This window comes from Dendrobates tinctorius, unplaced genomic scaffold, assembly GCF_039654945.1.
Source record: "Dendrobates tinctorius isolate UK_male_01 unplaced genomic scaffold, ASM3965494v1 ptg000003l, whole genome shotgun sequence".
NCBI lineage: Eukaryota > Metazoa > Chordata > Amphibia > Anura > Dendrobatidae > Dendrobates > Dendrobates tinctorius.
This window is the reverse complement of record NW_027361671.1, coordinates 90,338,128-90,346,603: the sequence shown is the minus strand read 5'-3', so window position 1 is coordinate 90,346,603 and position 8,476 is coordinate 90,338,128.

Below are 8,476 nucleotides of genomic sequence, written 5' to 3'. Positions count from 1 at the left end.
TGATGCGGGAAACCTGGTTATGGTAATACTTTTGGCTGTGCCACACAGGGATAGATTAGGTTAATATGTTGAGGCAATAGGCCAGTCTGAATAAATGCGTTTTCAGGACACGCTTAAAATTGTGGGGGTTGGGGACTAATCGTATTGACCTGGGAAGTGCATTCCATAGAATTGGCGCAGCATGTGTATAGTCTTGAAGACGGGAGTGGGAGGTTCTGATTATTGAGAATGCTAACCTCAGGTCATCAGCAAAATGGAGGGCACGGGTAGGATGGTATACTGAAACAAGGGAGATGTAAGGTGGTGCTGAGCCATGGAGGGCTTTGTGGGTGAGGGTAATAAGTTTGTACTGGATTCTGGAGTGGATGGGTAGCCAGTGTAATGACTGGCACAAGGTAGAGGCATCAGTGTAATGATTGGCTAGGAATATCATCCTGGCAGCTGCATTCAAGACAGATTGGAGGGGGGAGAGTTTGGTAAGAGGGAGACCGATTAGAAGGGAGTTACAATAGTCAAGACGAGAATGAATAAGAGAAACAGTAAGAGTTTTTGCAGAGTCAAAAGTAAGAAAAGGTCGAATTCTATAAATGTTTTTGAGGTGCAGATAACAAGAGTGAGCCAGTGATCGGATGTGGGGGACAAAGGAAAGCTCAGAGTCAAGTATGACCTCAAGACAATGGGCATGTTGCTGGGGAGTAATAGTAGAACCACACACGGAAATGGCAATGTCGGGTATAGGTACATTAGTAGCGGGAGGAAACACAAGGAGTTCAGTCTTTGACAGGTTCAGTTTCAGATATAGTGAGGACATGATGTTAGACACAGCATTTAGACAATCGCTGGTGTTTTCTAGAAAGGCTGGCGTGATGTCAGGAGAAGAAGCGTATAATTGGGTGTCGTCAGCATAGAGATGGTACTGGAAACCAAATCTACTGATTGTTTGACCAATAGGGGCAGTATACAAAGAGAAGAGGAGGGGGCCTAGGACTGATCCTTGAGGAACCCCAACAGTAAGGGGAAGATGAGAGGAGGAGGAGCCAGCAAAAGATACAGTAAAGGAGCGGTCAGAGAGATAGGAGGAGAACCAGGAGAGAACGGTGTCCTTGAGGCCAATGGAACGGAGCATAGTGTGGAGGAGCTGATGATCCACAGTGTCGAATGCTGCAGAGAGATCCAAGAGAATTAGCATGGAGTAATGACCATTTGATTTAGCTGTTAGTAGATCATTAGAGACTTTAGTGAGGGCAGTTTCAGTAGAATGTAAAGAGCGGAAACCAGACTGGAGCGGGTCGAGAAGAGAGTTTTCTGAGAGATAGTGGATAAGACGGGAGTGGACCAGGCGTTCCAGGAGTTTAGAGACGAAGGGAAGATTAGAAACAGGAATATAGTTAGCGGCACAGTTTTGGTCGAGGGATGGTTTTTTAAGTAGTGGATGTATGATGGCATGCTTAAATGAGGAGGGAAAGATACCAGAAGAGAGAGAGAGGTTAAATATTTTAGTTAGGTGAGGGGTGACAGCAGGGGAAAGGGGCTGGAGTAGATGTGACGGAAATGGGTCACTGGTGCAAGTGGTTGGGCGAGAAGATGCAAGGAGCCTGCTTACTTCTTCTTCTGTGACTGGTTCAAAGTCAGAGCGTGAGCTAGATGCAGTGAGGGAGGGAGGACAGTGCATGGTATGAGGTGATTGGGAGATAATTTCCTGTCGGATCTGGTCAATTTTTTCTTTGAAGTAATTCGCCAGATCGTCAGCTTGAAGCTCCGTGGTAGGGACCTGCACTCTTGGGTTGAGTAGAGAATGAAAAGTGTTGTGAGTTCATTTTTCCCTTCACCGTTGACGTCTGATGAACTCCCACCTCTGCTGAAGGAAGGTAGTGAGGCTGATTATCAAACACATGGGCAGCTAGATGATGACTGGGTGGCTGGAATTGAGGACTGGATATAAGGCAGCCGACGCCCTTCTGCCTTGCTGGTGATCCTGCTGGATTCTTGGAGACCAGTCTGATTCCTGCGTCTCAAAGCTAAGTTTTTCTGCTCTCCTTTGTACACTTCAGTTTTGTTTTTGTTTTGCCTTGTTTTTTGGGAGTTCTGCCATCCCCGGCCGGGGGTGACCCAGGAATTATCCTCCTGACCATAACCCTTCCACTTAACCAAATACTGGAGTCTCCGTCTAGCCAGACGGGAATCCAGTATCTTCTCTACCTCATATTCCATGTTACCTTCAACCAATATAGGGTCAGGAGGTGCCACCACAGGAACTACTGGTTCAACAAACCTCTTCAACAAGGACTTATGAAACACATTATGAATTTTAAATGTGACAGGAAGAGCCAACCGAAAAGAGACCGGATTAATAATCTCCAAAATCTTGTAAGGTCCAATAAATCTAGGCTTAAACTTAGGAGAAGCCACCTTCATAGCGATATTTTTTGATGACAACCAAACCATATCACCCACCTTAAACTGAGGACCAATGGTCCTACGCCGGTTGGAAAACCGCTGGGCCTTTTCCTGGGAGAGAGACAACTTATCCACTACTTGGTCCCAGATCTGGTGCATTCTCTCCACCACAGTGTCAACACCTGGGCAGGCAGAAGGCTCCACCTACCCTGAAGAAAATCGAGGGTGAAAACCAAAGTTACAAAAAAAAGGTGACATCAAAGTGGCAGAACTAGCTCTATTATTTAAAGCAAATTCGGCCAAGGGCAAAAATGAAACCCAATCATCCTGATCGGCAGAAATAAAACATCTCAAATACGACTCCAAGGTCTAGTTTGTTCTCTTCATCTGCCCATTGGTCTGAGGGTGAAACGCAGAGGAGAAGGACAACTGGATTCCCAGCTTGGAACAGAAAGTCCTCCAAAATCTAGACACAAACTGAACTCCTCTGTCAGATACAATGTTCTCAGGAATTCCGTGCAAGCGAACCACCTGTTGCAAAAACAAGGGCACCAACTCAGAGGAAGATGGCAACTTAGGGAGTGGTACAAGATGGACCATCTTAGAGAATCTATCACAAATCACCCAAATGACAGTCATTCTCTGAGAGACAGGCATATCAGAGATAAAATCCATTGAAATATGGGTCCATGGCCTCCTGGGCACCGGCAAAGGCATCAACAAGCCATTAGAGTGAGAACAAGGTTTAGACCGGGAACAAGTCCCACAGGACTGCACAAAATTCCTGACATCACGAGACAAGGAAGGCCACCAAAAAGACCGACTCACCAGATCTCTAGTACCAAAAATACCTGGATGACCAGCCAATGCAGAGCAATGAACTTCAGACATCACTCTCTTCCTCCACTGGTCAGGAACATACAACTTTCCACTAGGACAACGCTCAGGTTTGTCCTCCTGAAACTCTTCCAGAGCACGTCTCAAATCGGGCGAGATGGCAGAAAGAACTACCCCCTTGCCTAAGATGGTAGCAGGCTTAGTCACAACAGGAGAATCAGCAAGGAAACTCCTAGAGAGGGAGTCTGCCTTGACATTCTTAGTGGCCGGAAGAAAAGAGACCACAAAATCAAAACGTGTGAAAAACAAGGCCCACTTAGCCTGTCTAGGATTCAAGCCCTTGGCCGACTTCAGGTAAATCAAATTCTTGTGGTCAGTAAGGACCATGACTTGGTGTTTGGCTCCCTCCAACCAATGTCTCCACTCCTCAAATGCCCATTTCATGGCCAACAGTTCCCGATTCCCCACATCATAGTTACGTTCGGATGGGGAGAACTTTCGGGAAAAGAAAGCACAAGGATTCATTTAAATGTCACAGGATCTTTTTGGGACAACACCGCTCCTGCACCAATCTCAGAAGCGTTCACCTCCACCTGAAACGGGAGTGAGACATCAGGTTGCCGCAAAACTGGAGCAGAAGTGAATCTTCGCTTCAGCTCCTGAAAGGAAGAAACAGCCTCCGGAGACCAATTCAGCACATCAGCACCATTCCTAGTCAAATCCGTCAATGGCTTGGCAATACCAGAAAAATTAGCTATAAATTTCCAATAAAAATTAGCAAAACCCAAAAACTTCTGGAGGGCCTTCAAAAAAGTGGGCTGAACCCAATCATAAATGGCCTGTACCTTGGCCGGGTCCATTTCAATAGTTGACGGAGACAAAATAAATCCCAAAAATGAAATCCTCTGTACCCCAAAAAGGCATTTCGATCCCTTGACATACAGGGAATTCTCCCTCAAAATCCGGAACACAGTCCGAACATGTTCCATATGAGAGTCCCAATTCTTGGAGAAGATCAAAATATCATCCAGATAGATAATCAAAAATTTATCCACAAAGTCTCGGAATATCGTTCATGAAGCATTGGAAGACAGAAGGGGCATTAGTGAGCCCAAAAGGCATCACCAGGTACTCAAAATGTCCCTCCGGAGTATTAAATGCCGTCTTCCATTCATCCCCATGCTTAATGCAAATAAGATTATACGCCCCCCTGAGGTCAAGCTTGGTAAACCAGCAAGCACCTTTATCTCTGGAGAATAGATCAGAAATCAGGGGTAACAGATACTGATATTTAACAGTAATTTTGTTGAGGGCACGATAGTCAATACAAGGCCTTAATGAACCATCCTTTTTAGCCACGAAAAAAACCCAGCACCTAAGGGTGAAGAGGATGGTCTAATATGACCCTTCTCCAATGCCTCCTTAATATAGGATCGCATAGCCTCGTGCTCGGGTACAGATAAATTGAAAAGCCGACCCTTGGGGAATTTACACCCCGGGTTCAGCTCAATTGCACAGTCATAACTCCTATGAGGAGGCAAAGACGCAGACTCATTCTCACTAAATACATCATAAAAGTCAGCCAAATAGTCAGGAACATCATGCGACTGGGGAGAGGTGGAGAAAACAGGAGCATCACTAAGGGCACACCGACAACCCCAACTCACCACAGACAAAGATTTCCAATCCAGAACTGGATTATGGATTTGCAACCAGGGAAACCCCAGAACAATGGTATCATGCAAATTATGCAACACCAAAAATCTGCAATTTTCTTGATGGTCTGGGGCGACCCGCATTACCACCTGGGTCCAAAACTGAGGTTTATTCTTTGCCAAAGGAGTAGCATCAATACCCCTCAAAGGGATAGGCGTCCATAGAGGTGTCATAGGAAATCCATAACGTTTAGCAAAATCCAAGTCCATCAGGTTCAAAGCTGCTCCTGAATCCACAAAAGCCTTGGCGGAAAATGTGGACAGGGAGCAGATCAGAGTAATTGCCAGAAGAAACTTAGGTTGAACACCACCCACAGAAAGCGTGTGTGCACAACGTTTCTCTCGTTTAGGGCAGACAGAAATAATATGCGAGGCATCTCCACAAAAATAACACAGCTTAATAAGCCTTCTGAACTCCTGACGTTGCGCCCTAGACAAAACTCTATCACATTGCATAGGTTCAGACATTTGTTCAACAGGTGGCAACATCTCTAGTGTAGTTTTGCGTTCACGTAAACGCCGATCCACCTGAATGGCTAATGACATAGAATCGTCAAGACCAGAGGGAACAAGAAATCCCACCATAGTATCTTTTACAGTTTCTGACAAACCCTTCTGAAAGAGGGCTGCCAAGGCACCATCATTCCAGGTAGTAAGGACCGCCCACTTTTGGAATTTTTGACAGTACAACTCTGCCAAATCCCGACCCTGGCTTAATGCCAACAGGGTCTTTTCAGCCTGATCAATAGCATTAGGTTCATCATACAACAACCCCAAGGCTTGAAAAAATGCGTTCATATTATTCAGAATAGGATCATCAGGTTTCAAAGAAAACGCCCAATCCTGGGGATCGCCGCGCAGCAAAGAGATGACAATTTTAACCTGCTGCGCGGAGTTCCCCGACGAGTTAGGTTTCAAGGCAAAAAATAATTTACAATTATTCTTGAAATTCAAGAATTTAGACCGATCCCCAAAAAACACATCAGGAGTAGGAATCTTTGGTTCAGCAGCATGTGAATGAGCAAGATAGGCGGAAATTCCCCGCCCTTCAGCAGCGAGCTGCTCCACACGATCAGACAATTGCTTCATCTCCATTGAGAGAAAAATTCCCCCTACGGCCTCAGAGATATAGAGGAAAAAATATGCACACACAAAAAAAAAAAAATTCTGACATTTTTTTTTTTTTTTTTACAATTCTCTCCTGCTATTGAGTACCCTAGGATCTGCGGTATGGCTGGTGATTCTGTTATGATGAGTCACCGAAGGAGGAAAAAACAAAATACCAGCTAAGTCCAGAAAAACCAGAGAGGTTGGCAGCTATCGGATTGCAGACCCCTGAACCTATCCACAACAACTAGCAGTAGCCGTGGGGGGTTCCTACGGTGCCCTAGACCCCTCGATCACAGCCGGAGAACTACATAGCCTAAAGACAGAAAGGGGAAAAACTAAACTGCCCCAGAGCAGACCCCAAAGCAATAGGCAGCCCCCAACATATAATGACGGTGAAGCAAGATGAAAACACTAACACAGATAGAAAGATAGGTTGAGCAAATGATGGGGCCCAAGCTAACTACATAGGACAGGATAGGAAAGCTGCTGTCTGCCATCCGCAAAAACCCTATCAAAATGAGCCAACCGACTGATAGGAAAAACAGGCCCTGAAGTCGCTAGGCTTCAAAAGACTTTATCAGCACTCAGGTATATTCTGAAGACAGAGCAAAAGAACAACAGATCAGAGACAAAAATGGAATTCAGCTCACCCCCGGCCGGGGATGGCAGAACTCCCAAAAAACAAGGCAAAACAAAAACAAAACTGAAGAGTACAAAGCAGAGCAGAAAAACTTAGCTTTGAGATGCAGGAATCAGACTGGTCTCCAAGAATCCAGCAGGAAAATCACCAGCCAGGAAGAAGGGCGTCAGCAGCCTTATATCCAGTCCTCAATTCCAGCCACCCAGTCATCATCTAGCTGCCCAGGTGTTTGGTAATCAGTCTCACTACCTTCCTTCACTAGAGGAGGGAGTTCATCAGACCTCAACGGTGAAGGGAAAAATGAACTCACAACAGGTTTCATTTTTGCCCTTGGCCGAATTTGCTTTAAATAATAGAGCTAGTTCTGCCACTTTGATGTCACCTTTTTTTTGTAACTTTGGGTTTCACCCTCGATTTTCTTCAGGGCAGGTGGAGCCTTCTGCCTGCCCAGGTGTTGACACTGTGGTGGAGAGAATGCACCAGATCTGGGACTAGGTAGTGGATAAGTTGTCTCTCTCCCAGGAAAAGGCCCAGCAGTTTTCCAACCGGCATAGGACCGTTGGTCCCCAGTTTAAGGTGGGTAATATGGTTTGGTTGTCATCAAAAAATATCGCTATGAAGGTGGCTTCTCCTAAGTTTAAGCCTAGATTTATTGGACCTTACAAGATTTTGGAGATTATTAATCCGGTCTCTTTTCGGTTGGCTCTTCCTGTCACATTTAAAATTCATAATGTGTTTCATAAGTCCTTGTTGAAGAGGTTTGTTGAACCAGTAGTTCATGTGGTGGCACCTCCTGACCCTGCATTGGTTGAAGGTAACATGGAATATGAGGTAGAGAAGATACTGGATTCCCGTCTGGCTAGACGGAGACTCCAGTATTTGGTTAAGTGGAAGGGTTATGGTCAGGAGGATAATTCCTGGGTCTCTGCCTCTGATATTCATGCCGAAAGATTGGTGCGTGCCTTTCATCGGGCTCACCCGGATCGCCCTAGTGGCATGGATGAGGGTTCGGTGACCCCTCCTCAAGGGGGAGGTACTGTTGTGAGTTCATTTTTCCCTTCACCGTTGAGGTCTGATGAACTCCCTCCTCTGGTGAAGGAAGGTAGTGAGGCTGATTACCAAACACCTGGGCAGCTAGATGATGACTGGGTGGCTGGAATTGAGGACTGGATATAAGGCAGCCGACGCCCTTCTGCCTTGCTGGTGATCCTGCTGGATTCTTGGAGACCAGTCTGATTCCTGCGTCTCAAAGCTATGTTTTTCTGCTCTCCTTTGTACACTTCAGTTTTGTTTTTGTTTTGCCTTGTTTTTTGGGAGTTCTGCAATCCCCGGCCGGGGGTGAGCTGAATTCCATTTTTGTCTCTGATCTGTTGATCTTTTGCTCTGTCTTCAGAATATACCTGAGTGCTGATTTTGTCTTTTGAAGCCTAGCGACTTCAGGGCCTGTTTTTCCTATCAGTCGGTTGGCACATTTTGGATAGGGTTTTTGCGGATGGCAGACAGCAGCTTTCCTATCCTGTCCTATTTTAGTTAGCTTGGGCCCCATCATTTGCTCAACCTATCTTTCTATCTGTGTTAGTGTTTTCATCTTGCTTCACCGTCATTATATGTTGGGGGCTGCCTATTGCTTTGGGGTCTGCTCTGGGGCAGTTTAGTTTTCCCCTTTCTGTCTTTAGGCTATGTAGTTCTCCGGCTGTGATCGAGGGGTCTAGGGCACCGTAGGAACCCCCCACGGCTACTGCTAGTTGTTGTGGATAGGTTCAGGGGTCTGCAATCC